Here is an 11636-nt window from a genome sequence, read left to right on the forward strand (position 1 = left end):
AACCCTGTACACAAATGTTCACAACAGGTTTATTTACAATAGCCCAAACTGGAAACACCTCAAATGTCTGCAAAGAAGTGAATGGTTGAAAAATAAGAAGTGGTACAGTCAAGCCTTCAAGCCATGACCATGACTTGGCAATAAAGAATGAATTATTGCTACAAACAGTTACTAGGACAGGTTATGCTGAGTGGAAAAGCCAATCTCAAAAGGTTATATGGCATATAATTCTATGTACACAGTCATGCATCACATGACAGGGATATGTTCTGAGAAGTGTATTGTTAGGTGATTTCATCACTGTGCAAACATCATACAGTATATTTACACAGACTTGGGTAGTATATCCTACTACACATCTATATTATGTGGTGTAGTGAACTGCTCCGAGGCTACAAACCTGTACAGCATGTTACTCTACTAAATACTGTAGGCAACTGTAACACAATGGTTAAGTATACGTATATCTAAATATAGAAAAGGTACAGTAAGCATATGGTATAAAAGATAAAAATTGGTACACCTGTCTAGGGCACTTACCATGCATGCAGCTTGCAGGACTGGAAGTGGTTCTGGGTGAGTCAGTGAGAGGTGACTGAATGGGAAGACCTAGGATGTTGTTACATGCTACTGCAGACTTTTATAAGCATTGTACACTTAAGCTACACTAAACTCATAAAATCTGTTTCTTTGTTAACCCTTGCTCTATTCAAAGCTTGCATATAGGAGGTCTTCTCAAAGATGAGTGCTTTCTTATAATTGCACAAAGGATATTGGCTAGAGGATGTGGACTAACTCCAGGCATTAGTTGGGCATCGAACCCAGTGGATGTTCTGAAGCCAAAGTCAGGTTGGGAGAGAAGGTTCTGCCCTTGCCTTCAGTAAAGACTCCAGGCCCTGACCCTATTGAGGGCTCTAGAGCAGGCCTCAGGCCTGTTCTAGAGCAGGCCTGTTCTAAGTGCTTTAGAGTTCTAACACAGGCAGTCATTATGCACTCATTCCTTAACTTCTAGATATTGTTATTCTTTCAGGAATTAGCATGCTCACTGGCAAAAAGGAAAAAAAAACATGCTGTTAGACTATATACTCCTGAAATAGATTCAGGCTTGGGGGAGAGGTTCAAGAATTTAGAAGTTCCTTGTAGAGTGGCTTTTAGCTTTTAGCAGTGTGGGATCTAGATGAGGGCTTCTCGGCCTTCATACTATTGACATTTGGGACCAGATCCTTCTGTGTTTGAAGAGGGCTGTCCACAAGAAACTCCCAGCTTACTGGTTGCAGCAGTTTCTGGGTTCATGTCGGTGGAAAGTCTCTCCAACAGCTCAGGAGCCCCCCAACAATCCAAGATGTGATGGAGGGTGAAATTAACTGTTACACCTACCTTCTCATGACTCTCCAAGCCTTTTGGGGCTTAATCTCTGCCAATGCATTTCTCCTTCCAGTTCTGCTCAGCAACCTCTTCCCATGGAGTCTCCTGTAGGTTCAGGTATCCTTCCTTCAGACCTTCTGCTCTATCTTTGTCTTTTTTTTTTTTTCTTGTTCATCTAAAACTTGTCCTTCTTACAGAGACACTCTGGCTATTGGTGTCTCTGGTCAGCCATCAATTTCTATTTTATTTAGAAGGTTTTTTTTTTAAATTTTCATACATGTGGAGATTTTACAGATAGTTTTCTGTTTGATTTCTCATTTAATTCTGTTGAGATTAAAGAACAAAGTGTATATTATTTTAACATTAATGAGTTTTATCTCATGACCACATACGTCTACTATGGTGGATGTTCAATGTGGGCTCTAAGTAAAAATGTTTTTTCAGATATTAGGTAAAACTGGATACATAAACATATGCATTTCTACCATTTATATAGGTCTATTCTCCTTATCACTTACCAACCAATGAGTCTGTTGGGTCACATTAAAATTTTTATTTTATTTAAAACTTCAATAACATACTGAATTGACCTTATAAGAACTAAACAAAGAAAGCATTTGCAAATTTATCTTTTATTGGAAAAAAAATAAAAGTCCCAAAGAAAAGAACATGAGAATACTTCATATTTGAAATGTAATTTTCCCTAATCAATATAATTATTAAATGATGCAGTTTTATTTACTGTATCTTTGTACTATGCAGAAAACTCCTTAGCTCTGATCATGAGCACAGAGCGATTTCCTGCGGATGATTCTGTGTCCCCGGGTTTATTCCCCTTGCCCAGGGTAATTTGGAGGACTGACAATGCCTGGATTGATCACAGGACAGATACTCAGGAAGCCTTGATCATCATCCGTTTCACCTGCAGGAGAGAAAAATGGGCGCAGTGGCTCTGCAGTGGGAATTTTAGTGAATGTGAAGATATGGGACCCATCACTGAGGTTATAAAAGGACACGGTGCCCACATCCATGTCCAGGAAAATCCCCATTCGGCGTACCCGGGGACGCACCCAGAGACCTGTGAAAGGTGTGGTGCTGGCAGTGTAGAGCTGGTTGTCAACCAAACCCACAGTCCAGAAGCCCAGTTCTGAGGACAGTAGGATTTTTGCTTTTCGATTAACGGATTCTTTGCAAACTCCCACATCCCATTCTCTGGTTGTGCCCACGTCCACCTCCCAGTAGTGCCGGCCGGAAGTGAACCGAGGGGAGCCAAGGACACACAATGAAGGTTGGAATCTCTCTGCATGCTCTTCCCTATTCTGCTCTGAATGCCCACAACAGACATTCCTCAAGTCGTCAGAAACGAGGAGATGGTTGTTGGCTGTGTCCACGTCGAAGGTCATGTCCACTGTGGAGAGAAAAACTAGAGTTCAGCAAAGACACACTGTAGACTCGCTCATCCCTTCTGCTGCAAAAACCCAAACATTTCATTTCATTTCACTCCTTTTAGTCTACTTTTCTTCCCTAATCAGAATTTTTTGGGGTAACTTACCTGCCCCTCCTTATTAGATCAAATGTTATGTATAAAATCCATGAATTTGTAATAGAAATTCCTCTGGCATTAAGTTTGGATAATTTGTTTAAAGATTTTTTTTTCCATTTAGTACATAAGAGATGCAAAGGTAAAGGCTAGTTTGCTCTCAAGATTATGCTAAGTAGCACAGATACTATGAGCATAGAGATATGTAATAAATAATTTAAAGGATGGTAAATATGCCACTAACTGCGGAATACTGAAATACTAATTTTCTTTCTGTGCAAACATTTCATTGAGGCTTCTTGATTAGATAATTGCATTCCAATTTTCTTTCCTGGATTTATATAAAAAATTAAGAGATATTCTCAGAGTGCAAAGATTAAAGAGGTTAACTGGGGAAGTCAAGATAGAGGAAATGATTCCCAGGGATATGAGTGGGATGTGCTGGGATCATGGAAGCAATTTATTTGCGGAACTTGAACATGGCGGTATTCAGAGGTAAACTTGGAGAAGAACGACTACGTGTATTGCCAACATCTCCAACTCCCCCTAATTTGTCAGGATGGGTGCAGAGAGCTGCCTTTTCGAACGTGTCTGTATATGGAGCCAATGGCAGACTCTGAAATAAGCCTCTGTATGAAAGACTAATAACTTTATTCAGCTCCAGTATGAATTGGCTCAGAGGAAAATGCTCAGACTTTCCAACATTCACGGAGGATTTGTCAAGGAAAAATCATGGGACAGGTTTCACCACTCCACATACAAGTTTTAATGCAGCAAGAAGAAAAGAAAGTAGTCTATTTTGTTCACACTTGATGTCGCAGATTGAAATGGCTGCCTAAGCACACTTGTCATATTCATACCCACACATCCAGTGCTGATTGTGAGACACATTATAGCAGGCACAGGGAGTAGAGAATGAGCCAGGGCTTGGCACACACCAAGGACCCTGGGTTCAAGAATCTGACAGGTCTGGTCTTGCATCCTGACTAGCACATTATATATGCAGCTGCTCTGTGACCTTTCACCTTAACACAGAGTTGATGCTGAATTGGGCATTATTCCTCTTAGTTCTGTGTCCACGAGAGAGGCAGGTGCTTTTCAGTGCTCAGCGTGGAGTCTACTGGAACTACCAGCACCAGGTACCTTTGCCACCCTCGCCTGGGGGCCTGAGCACTGAGGCACATTCACTGCCCACACTCACCATGGATCAGAACCTGAGAGGTTGCACATTGCAGATTCCTGGGCTTTACTGCCAGTTGTGCATGTCCTTGCTGCCGAGAGTGTGGTTTAGGAGCTGCAGCATCACGACCACCTGAGCTCTTCTCAGAAATGCACATTCTCATGCCAGCCCAGTGCTGCAGCCCTGGAACCAGCATTTAAACAAATAATTCATGTAGATATGCAAGGTGAGAAGCCATTTTCCAGGCCCATGTTGCCCAAGGAAATATTGTGTTTCTTTGGTAAACACAATAAGTTTTCTTGGAAACACATAAAAAGTATGTGTATAATTATTTGTAATGATTTATTTCATTTTAATGCAGTATACTCAAAATGTTCCCACATGTGGAACTACCACATTTCAAGTGCACAGTAGCTACCAGTGGTTACCCTATTTGACAGCACAGATCTAGGGCATGACGTCAAAGCTGTATGCCCCTAAAATTCCCCAGGTGGTCCTGATGTATACTGAGAGATGAGGACAGATGTTGTCAGGGACAGATAAAAGTTGTCGGTGCCTAAAATTAGCTAACGCCCATATTTAATGAAGAGACATTTAAAAGCAGTTTTTGCCAAGGTCCTGTATGGGCTTCAGGCAGGTTGTATGGACTCCTTACCTTGGAACTTCTTCATTCTTGGGTTCATCTGTAGAATAACTCTCAGCTGGGGCTCTAGTTCCTTGACTTTGGAGATCAGCTCCCCTAGCTGGGGAATGGCCCTGATGTCACTCCTCTGAGAGACCATAGGGCAGAGGGGACACAGCAAACCCTCCCCGTGGGGCTCCTCCTGCAGTGAGTTGAGGCATTGGAGGCAGCAGATATATCCACATATCAGGTGCACTGGTTCATTGAGGTAAGAAAGGCAGGTAAGACATCTACTTGCTTCTTTAAAGTGTTCAGCCATGACCACTGTCTGGGAAAAAATGTGCATCATATTAGAATTTGCATGAGTTGAATAGCTAATTGTCCTTGGAGCACTTCTAGCTTTGCATGTGTTGTCTACTATTGGTAATCACTAGAATGAGGAAATGAGGAGACAGCATAAGTACAAATGTAAGTGAGTCATGGCTCAGAACCTCTGATATTTTAAATGCTGCTAATAGTTAGCAATCCTTGTGAGGACATCATTCCTTGTAAGGCTTTGAGTTGAAGTGGTGGAATGGTGTGTACCTGAGCTGTCCAATATGGCAACCCCACCAGCCACATGAAATGGGGCTTATCTCAGTGGAGATTTGTTGTGAATATAAAATACACACTCAATTTTGAAGACGTAAAAAGAAAAAGAGAATGTAAACTTATTCAGCTGAGCATCTTTAAAAATTTACTACATGTTTAAATGATTATTTTATGAGTTAAAAATAATTAGGCATATTTATTGCTTTCTGCGGCTACTAGAAAATAAATTTGTCCTTAAATTATATAAATATTAGACAGCACTGGATATCCACCACTTCCCCAGCTGTCCAACTTCCATGTGGCACAAAATCACCCCAAAGACACAAGAACCAAAAATGTATAAATCAGTTAGTTGATCTATGTCAAACTAAAATGCTTCTGGAAAGCAAAGAAAACTGGAAACAAAAAGACAAACTTCTGAATGGGAGAAACTATTCGCAAACCATATCCCTGATATTAGGTTAATATGAAAAATATGCAAAGTTCTCATAAAACTCAATAGCAAAAATAAATAAATAAATTATAATAAATAAACCTCACTAGTATTCTGATTTAAAAATAGGCAAAGGACCTAAATCGACATTTATTCAAAGAACACATATAAATGGCTAACAGATACTAGAAAAAGTGCTCAACTTCACTCGTGAGGGGTAAACAGTTTAAAACCACAATAAGATATTACCTCTCACATTTTAAGGTGTCTATTATCAAAAAGACAAGGTAAGATGTATTGGTGAGGGTCTGGAGAAAGGGGAACCCATTGTACAATGTAGGTGGACATGTAAATTGGTGCAATCATTGTAGAAAACAGTAGGGAAGTTCCTCAAAAAATTAAAAATAGAACTACTCTGTGATCCAGCAATCCCACTTGTGATACCACGGAAATGAAATCAGTGTCCAAGAGATAAGTGAACTACTTAATACAGCATTATTCACAATAGCCCCCAAAAAGGAAACAACCAAAGTTTCTGTTGGTGGAACTATGGATAAAAATATTCTGGTATATATACAATGAAATATTATTCAAAAAAAGAAAGAAATCCTGCCATTTGCAATATCATGAGTTAACCTTGAGGGCCTTATGGCAAGTGAAAAACATCAGAGAACAATAAATACTGTGATCTCATTTATGTGAAATTTAAAAAGACTGAACCCACAGAAACAGGGAGTTGTGTTAGAATGGTGATTGCCAAGGGCTGGAGTGTGGGGAAAATGGAAAGCAAAACAGAACCTATAGCAGAGTCTGAGAGGTTGAATAAATCAGTGGCTGAAACGACGTTTGATGTTCGTCATCTCATAAAGTCTACGGGAGTTCTCATTTCTTTTTTTTTTTTTTTTTTTTTTTTTTTTTTTGAGACAGAGTCTCACTTTGTTGCCCTGGCTAGAGTGAGTGCCGTGGTGTCAGCCTAGCTCACAGCAACCTCAAACTCCTGGGCTCAAGCAATCCTGCTGCCTCAGCCTCCCGACTAGCTGGGACTACAGGCATGCGCCACCATGCCCGGCTAATTTTTTCTATATATATATATTAGTTGGCCAATTAATTTCTTTCTATTTATGGTAGAGACAGGGTCTTGCTCAGGCTGGTTTCAAACTCCCGACCTTGAACAATCCCCCGCCTTGACCTCCCAGAGTGCTAGGATTAAGGGCGTGAGCCACCGCGCCCGGCGGGAGTTCTCATTTCTATTCAAGAAAACTGAAGAGGCACGCCCTTAATCCTAGCACTCCGGGAGGCAGGCAGATCATTTGAGCTCAGGAGTTCAAGACTAGCCTGAGCAAGAGCAAGACCCCATCTCTACTAAAAAAAAAAAAAAATAGGAAGAAATTAGCTGGACAACTAAAAATATATAGAGAAAAGATTAGCCGGGCATGGTGGCGCATGCCTGTAGTCCCAGCTACTCGGGAGGCTGAGGCAGGAGGATCCCTTGAGCCCAGGAATTTGAGGTTGCTGTGAGTACTCTAGCCCAGGGAACAGAGTGAGACTGTCTCAGAAAAAAAAAAAAAAAAAAACCCAACTAAAGATTGTCATTTTTTCCAGCCTGGGTATTGAAAATCTAAGTCCCACCTACTGCTGCCAGGTGAGAGGCCCCAGTGTCCTCAGGTAGGCACAGTGTGTCTGTCACACAGTTGGCCTCTGATGACACCTCCTAAATAAAGATACTACTCTGTTATCAAATTACTTTCTCCTATCGGCTCTTTGTAGAAATTTGAATAGTCAAAACATATTCTATAAGAGTGAACTCACCTCTGCTCCACCAGGTTCTCGTCTAGCTTCCAGCTCTTTCCAGGGACAGCACAGGTCTGGAGTGAAAGTCACCTACAAGGGCCTTTTATTGGAGAACATCTCTCCACCCACCTATCCTCATCCTGCCCCTCCTCTGTTATCCAATCAGAGTTTGATCCGATTATAGCACCTGTGAGAATTTGCATTGTTGGCTTAGGGTATTTTCTACAAAGAACAGCGATGATTGCATTTTGAGACCGTTATTTTATTTATTAAATGGACAACATACTGCACATTGTCTTTCCAGATTAGATCTTGAATGTCATGCCTGTTGATGATAAGATATGGAGTAAGGATGAGTTGGAAGCTTTCAAAAATTGAACTACACTATTAACCCCTCCAAAATCAATCAGGCTAGTTTCAAATTGTTTTTTTTTTTTTTTTTTTTTTTTTTCACAGTGCCACACTGGAGATCAAATTGTTTTTGATCGTGAAAGTATAGTCTCCTCACCTTTGAATAAAGAAAGCCAAACCTATTCAAAACTCTTTATTAAAATCACACTTATTAGACCACACTCACTTCTTCACAAAGGAGTTTTCTCCAAAATGTGAAGATTCTCATGTAGACATTTGGTAAAGAAACCCCAAAACTGTCGCCTAATAGTCAGCCGGGGAAAATTCTGGTTTTTGTTAGTGAAACTATTCAAAATAAAAGATATTGTTATAATTTCACTATTTCCCATACAACACTATATATATATATATATATATATATATATATATATATATATATATATATATGAGATTCATCTCTGTGTTGTTTTTTTTTTTTTTTTTAATTTGCACAAAGTTTCCTCAGGGTATTAGCTGAGTCATAGAAGATCAGGATATGAGGAGTGAAGAGGGGAAACTGGATTACTGGCAGTCGGGTGGAAGGGGCTCAATCAGATTTAGGTGATTGAATAAAAGTGTCTTGGATGCAATCATTTCCACGTCCCTCCTTGGCTGGTGTTTGCTGGATGCTCTTCTCATTTTACATTAGAAGCCAAGGCATGTTCCCAGCTCTCAATTCCTTTTGTCTACTGCACGCAGATTTCAAAACACACAAATATAAGTTATGACCCACATTTTATTATAAATCCTTTCATGTTGCATTTCTTTATTGATTGGGAGCTACAATAATCTTCCATATGCATAAATATATTTACCTACATACACATATATAGTAATACATATATAACATGTTTATTTCGTGTCATTATTTTAACAAGTTTATTTTCTTATACAAATCCTTTTAAAGTGCCCTCACAATTTTGGGAGTTTGTAATTCTTCAATTTGTAATTTTATTGATTCTTGCTCATAAAGCATTTGTCCCTAAAATGTTTTCCATTCATTTATTTTGAAGCAATCAAGAGCAGGGCTTATGTTCTCTTTGGGACACCAAGTGGCCTCAGTTGTGGAAACACCAACCCAAGTGATTTGTTTTTCTCTAACAAGTTCTCCCCAATATCCTTGAGCCTGGATTTATGTTAATTTATGTTAATTTGGGGGGTTAGGAATTTTCTCCTTAAGTATTAGACAAGAGCACATTAGGATTCCAAGTACACTCATGGTTGACCTTGGGTGTTGGTTACTTTCACCATTTTTTCCAATTGGATCTTTCAACAGAAAATAGCCCTGCTGCCTTCCATTGGGGTGGTGTTAAAATTCTCCATGCCCACTCTTTACAGTTCAGTACTTTAAGAGTCTTCTGTGTTTGAAGGAACTTGTCTTTTAATATCCTACTTAGAAAGAAAGAACTTTTGCATGTCCTGAAGAGTGGACATAGAGATTGGAATAACAAACACTGGAGATTCCAAGGGTGGTAGGGTAGAGGGTGAGAGGGGAGTATGGGATGAAAAACTACCTAATGGGGACGATGTTTGCTAACCGGGTGATGGTCACAGAAAAAGCCCAGATTTCACCAATACACAATATATCCATGTAACAAAACTACACTTTACCCCCTAAATCTATACAATAATAATAAGAGAAACAAATTGTACAATCTTTATAAAATAAGAACAACAAATTTTCCATGTTCTGTCTGTGAAGGTGTGTCATGCAACCCAAGACTCCAATAGTTGGATCTGATGGCTTCTGATCCCCTGGCTCTGTTCAGGGTCACAACTGCACTCCCTTTTGACAAGAAAAATAAGCTCAGTGGGTCTGAAATCCAAGACATGGCTCAGTTTCTCAGGAGAATCTGTCCTTCTTTCTCTCAACATCAGTGTTGTAGGGCACAGAGTTTTCCAGGGACTGGACATTCTGGTCCCACACTGAGACACTCACCAGCACATGGCCACCCAGCCAGTCCAGCCAGGGCATGACTAAGGTGACTCAGAACCTGTCCTGCCAATGTTCCTGCTCAACTGTAGTTTTGGGTTCTTGTGCTTTCAATGACCATTCATGTCCTGGTTTCTTTTTTTCCTTTTTTTTATTTTTCTTTCTTTATTTTTTTGAGACAGAGTCTGACTCTGTTGCCCTAAGTAGAGTGCAATGGTGTCATCGCATCTCACTGCAACCTCAAACTCCTGGGCTCAAGTGATCCTCCCACCTTGGCCTCCCAGAGTGCTGGGATTACAGGCATGAGCCACCGTGTCTGAGAGATATCTGCGCGCTACTTATTGCAGCATTATTCACAGCAGCCCAAACAAGGAAACAACCTAAGTTTCTGTTGGTAGAGCTATAGATAAAAAGATTCTGGCATATATACAGTAAATCCTATCATGCTCGGGCTGGGGAATTCCCAATTGATAAAGAATTCCCTCCTTCCCCGGGTGTAGCAGTTGCTTGGGATAGGGTTAAGGGTGGTGCAACACCAAAATGGAGTGCCCACCCTTATCCTTCTTCCTAGGTGGAGCAATTGCTGGAAACATCACCAAAATCGGGAACCCTTATCCCAGGAAGAGCTGAAGATCCTATCTATCTATCTATCTATCTATCTATCTATCTATCTATCTAGTCAAAAATCTAAAATCAGAATCAAAGTCATAAATGTCTGTGGAAGGAAAACTTGTGGGTGGATCAAGGGCTGCCTCTACCATATTTCCAACTGGGCCTGTTCCTCGGTGTCCTCCAGGTTTTATCCTTGGAATAAATGATAGGATTAAGGATGAATTATATTTCATTGTATGTATGTACTCACCACATTTTCTTTATCTGTTCATCTGTTAATGGACATTTACATTGATACCAAATCTTGGCTATTGTGAATAATGCTTCAGTAAACATGGAAGTGCAGATATCTCTTCAACATATGGATTTCATTTCCATTGGATATATAACCAGTAGTAGAGTTCTGGGATCCTTTGGCAGTTCTATTTTTAATTTTTTTTAGAATCCTCCATTCTGCTTTCCATGTAATAATTTACATGCCCACCGGCAACCTACAAGGGTTCTTTTTTCTCCACATTCTCTCCAACACTTTTGTCATTCTGATAAGTGTAAATGTGTCTCTCATTGAGGCTTTAATTGGAATTTTTCTCATGAGTAGTGACATTGAGCGTTTTTTCAAGTATCTATTGGTTATTTGTCTTCTTTGAAAAATGCCTATTCATATGTTTTGCCCATTTTTAAATTGTTTTTTACAACTGAGTTATTTAAGTTTTATATACTATATATCCTGAATATTAACTACTTATTAAATATATGGTTTACAAATATTTTCTCCTACACGATAGGTGATCTCATCTCCTTGTTATTTCCTTTGTAGTACAGAAGTTTTTTAGCTTAATGCAATCCCATTTGTCCATATTAGTTTTTTTTTACTATGATTTATAGGTGATATTTAAAAACTCATTGCCAAGACCAAAGTCATGGACCTTTTTCCTGTGTTTGTGTGTGTGTGTCTTTGTTTGTTTGTTTTGGTTATCAGAAGGAAAAAGTTTATTAATTTGCCAGCAAATGAGGAGTTTGGCAGACTCCTGTCTTAAAGTACCACCATCCTTCCCTGTGTTTTTGTCTAGTAGTTTTGCAGTTTCAGGTTTTACATTTAAGTCTCTAATCCACTTTGAGTTGAGTTTTGCATATGGCACCAGATAAGGATCCAATTTTATTCTTCTGCATTTGGGTATC

This window comes from Microcebus murinus, chromosome 32 (genome assembly GCF_040939455.1).
Source record: "Microcebus murinus isolate Inina chromosome 32, M.murinus_Inina_mat1.0, whole genome shotgun sequence".
Taxonomy (NCBI): domain Eukaryota; kingdom Metazoa; phylum Chordata; class Mammalia; order Primates; family Cheirogaleidae; genus Microcebus; species Microcebus murinus.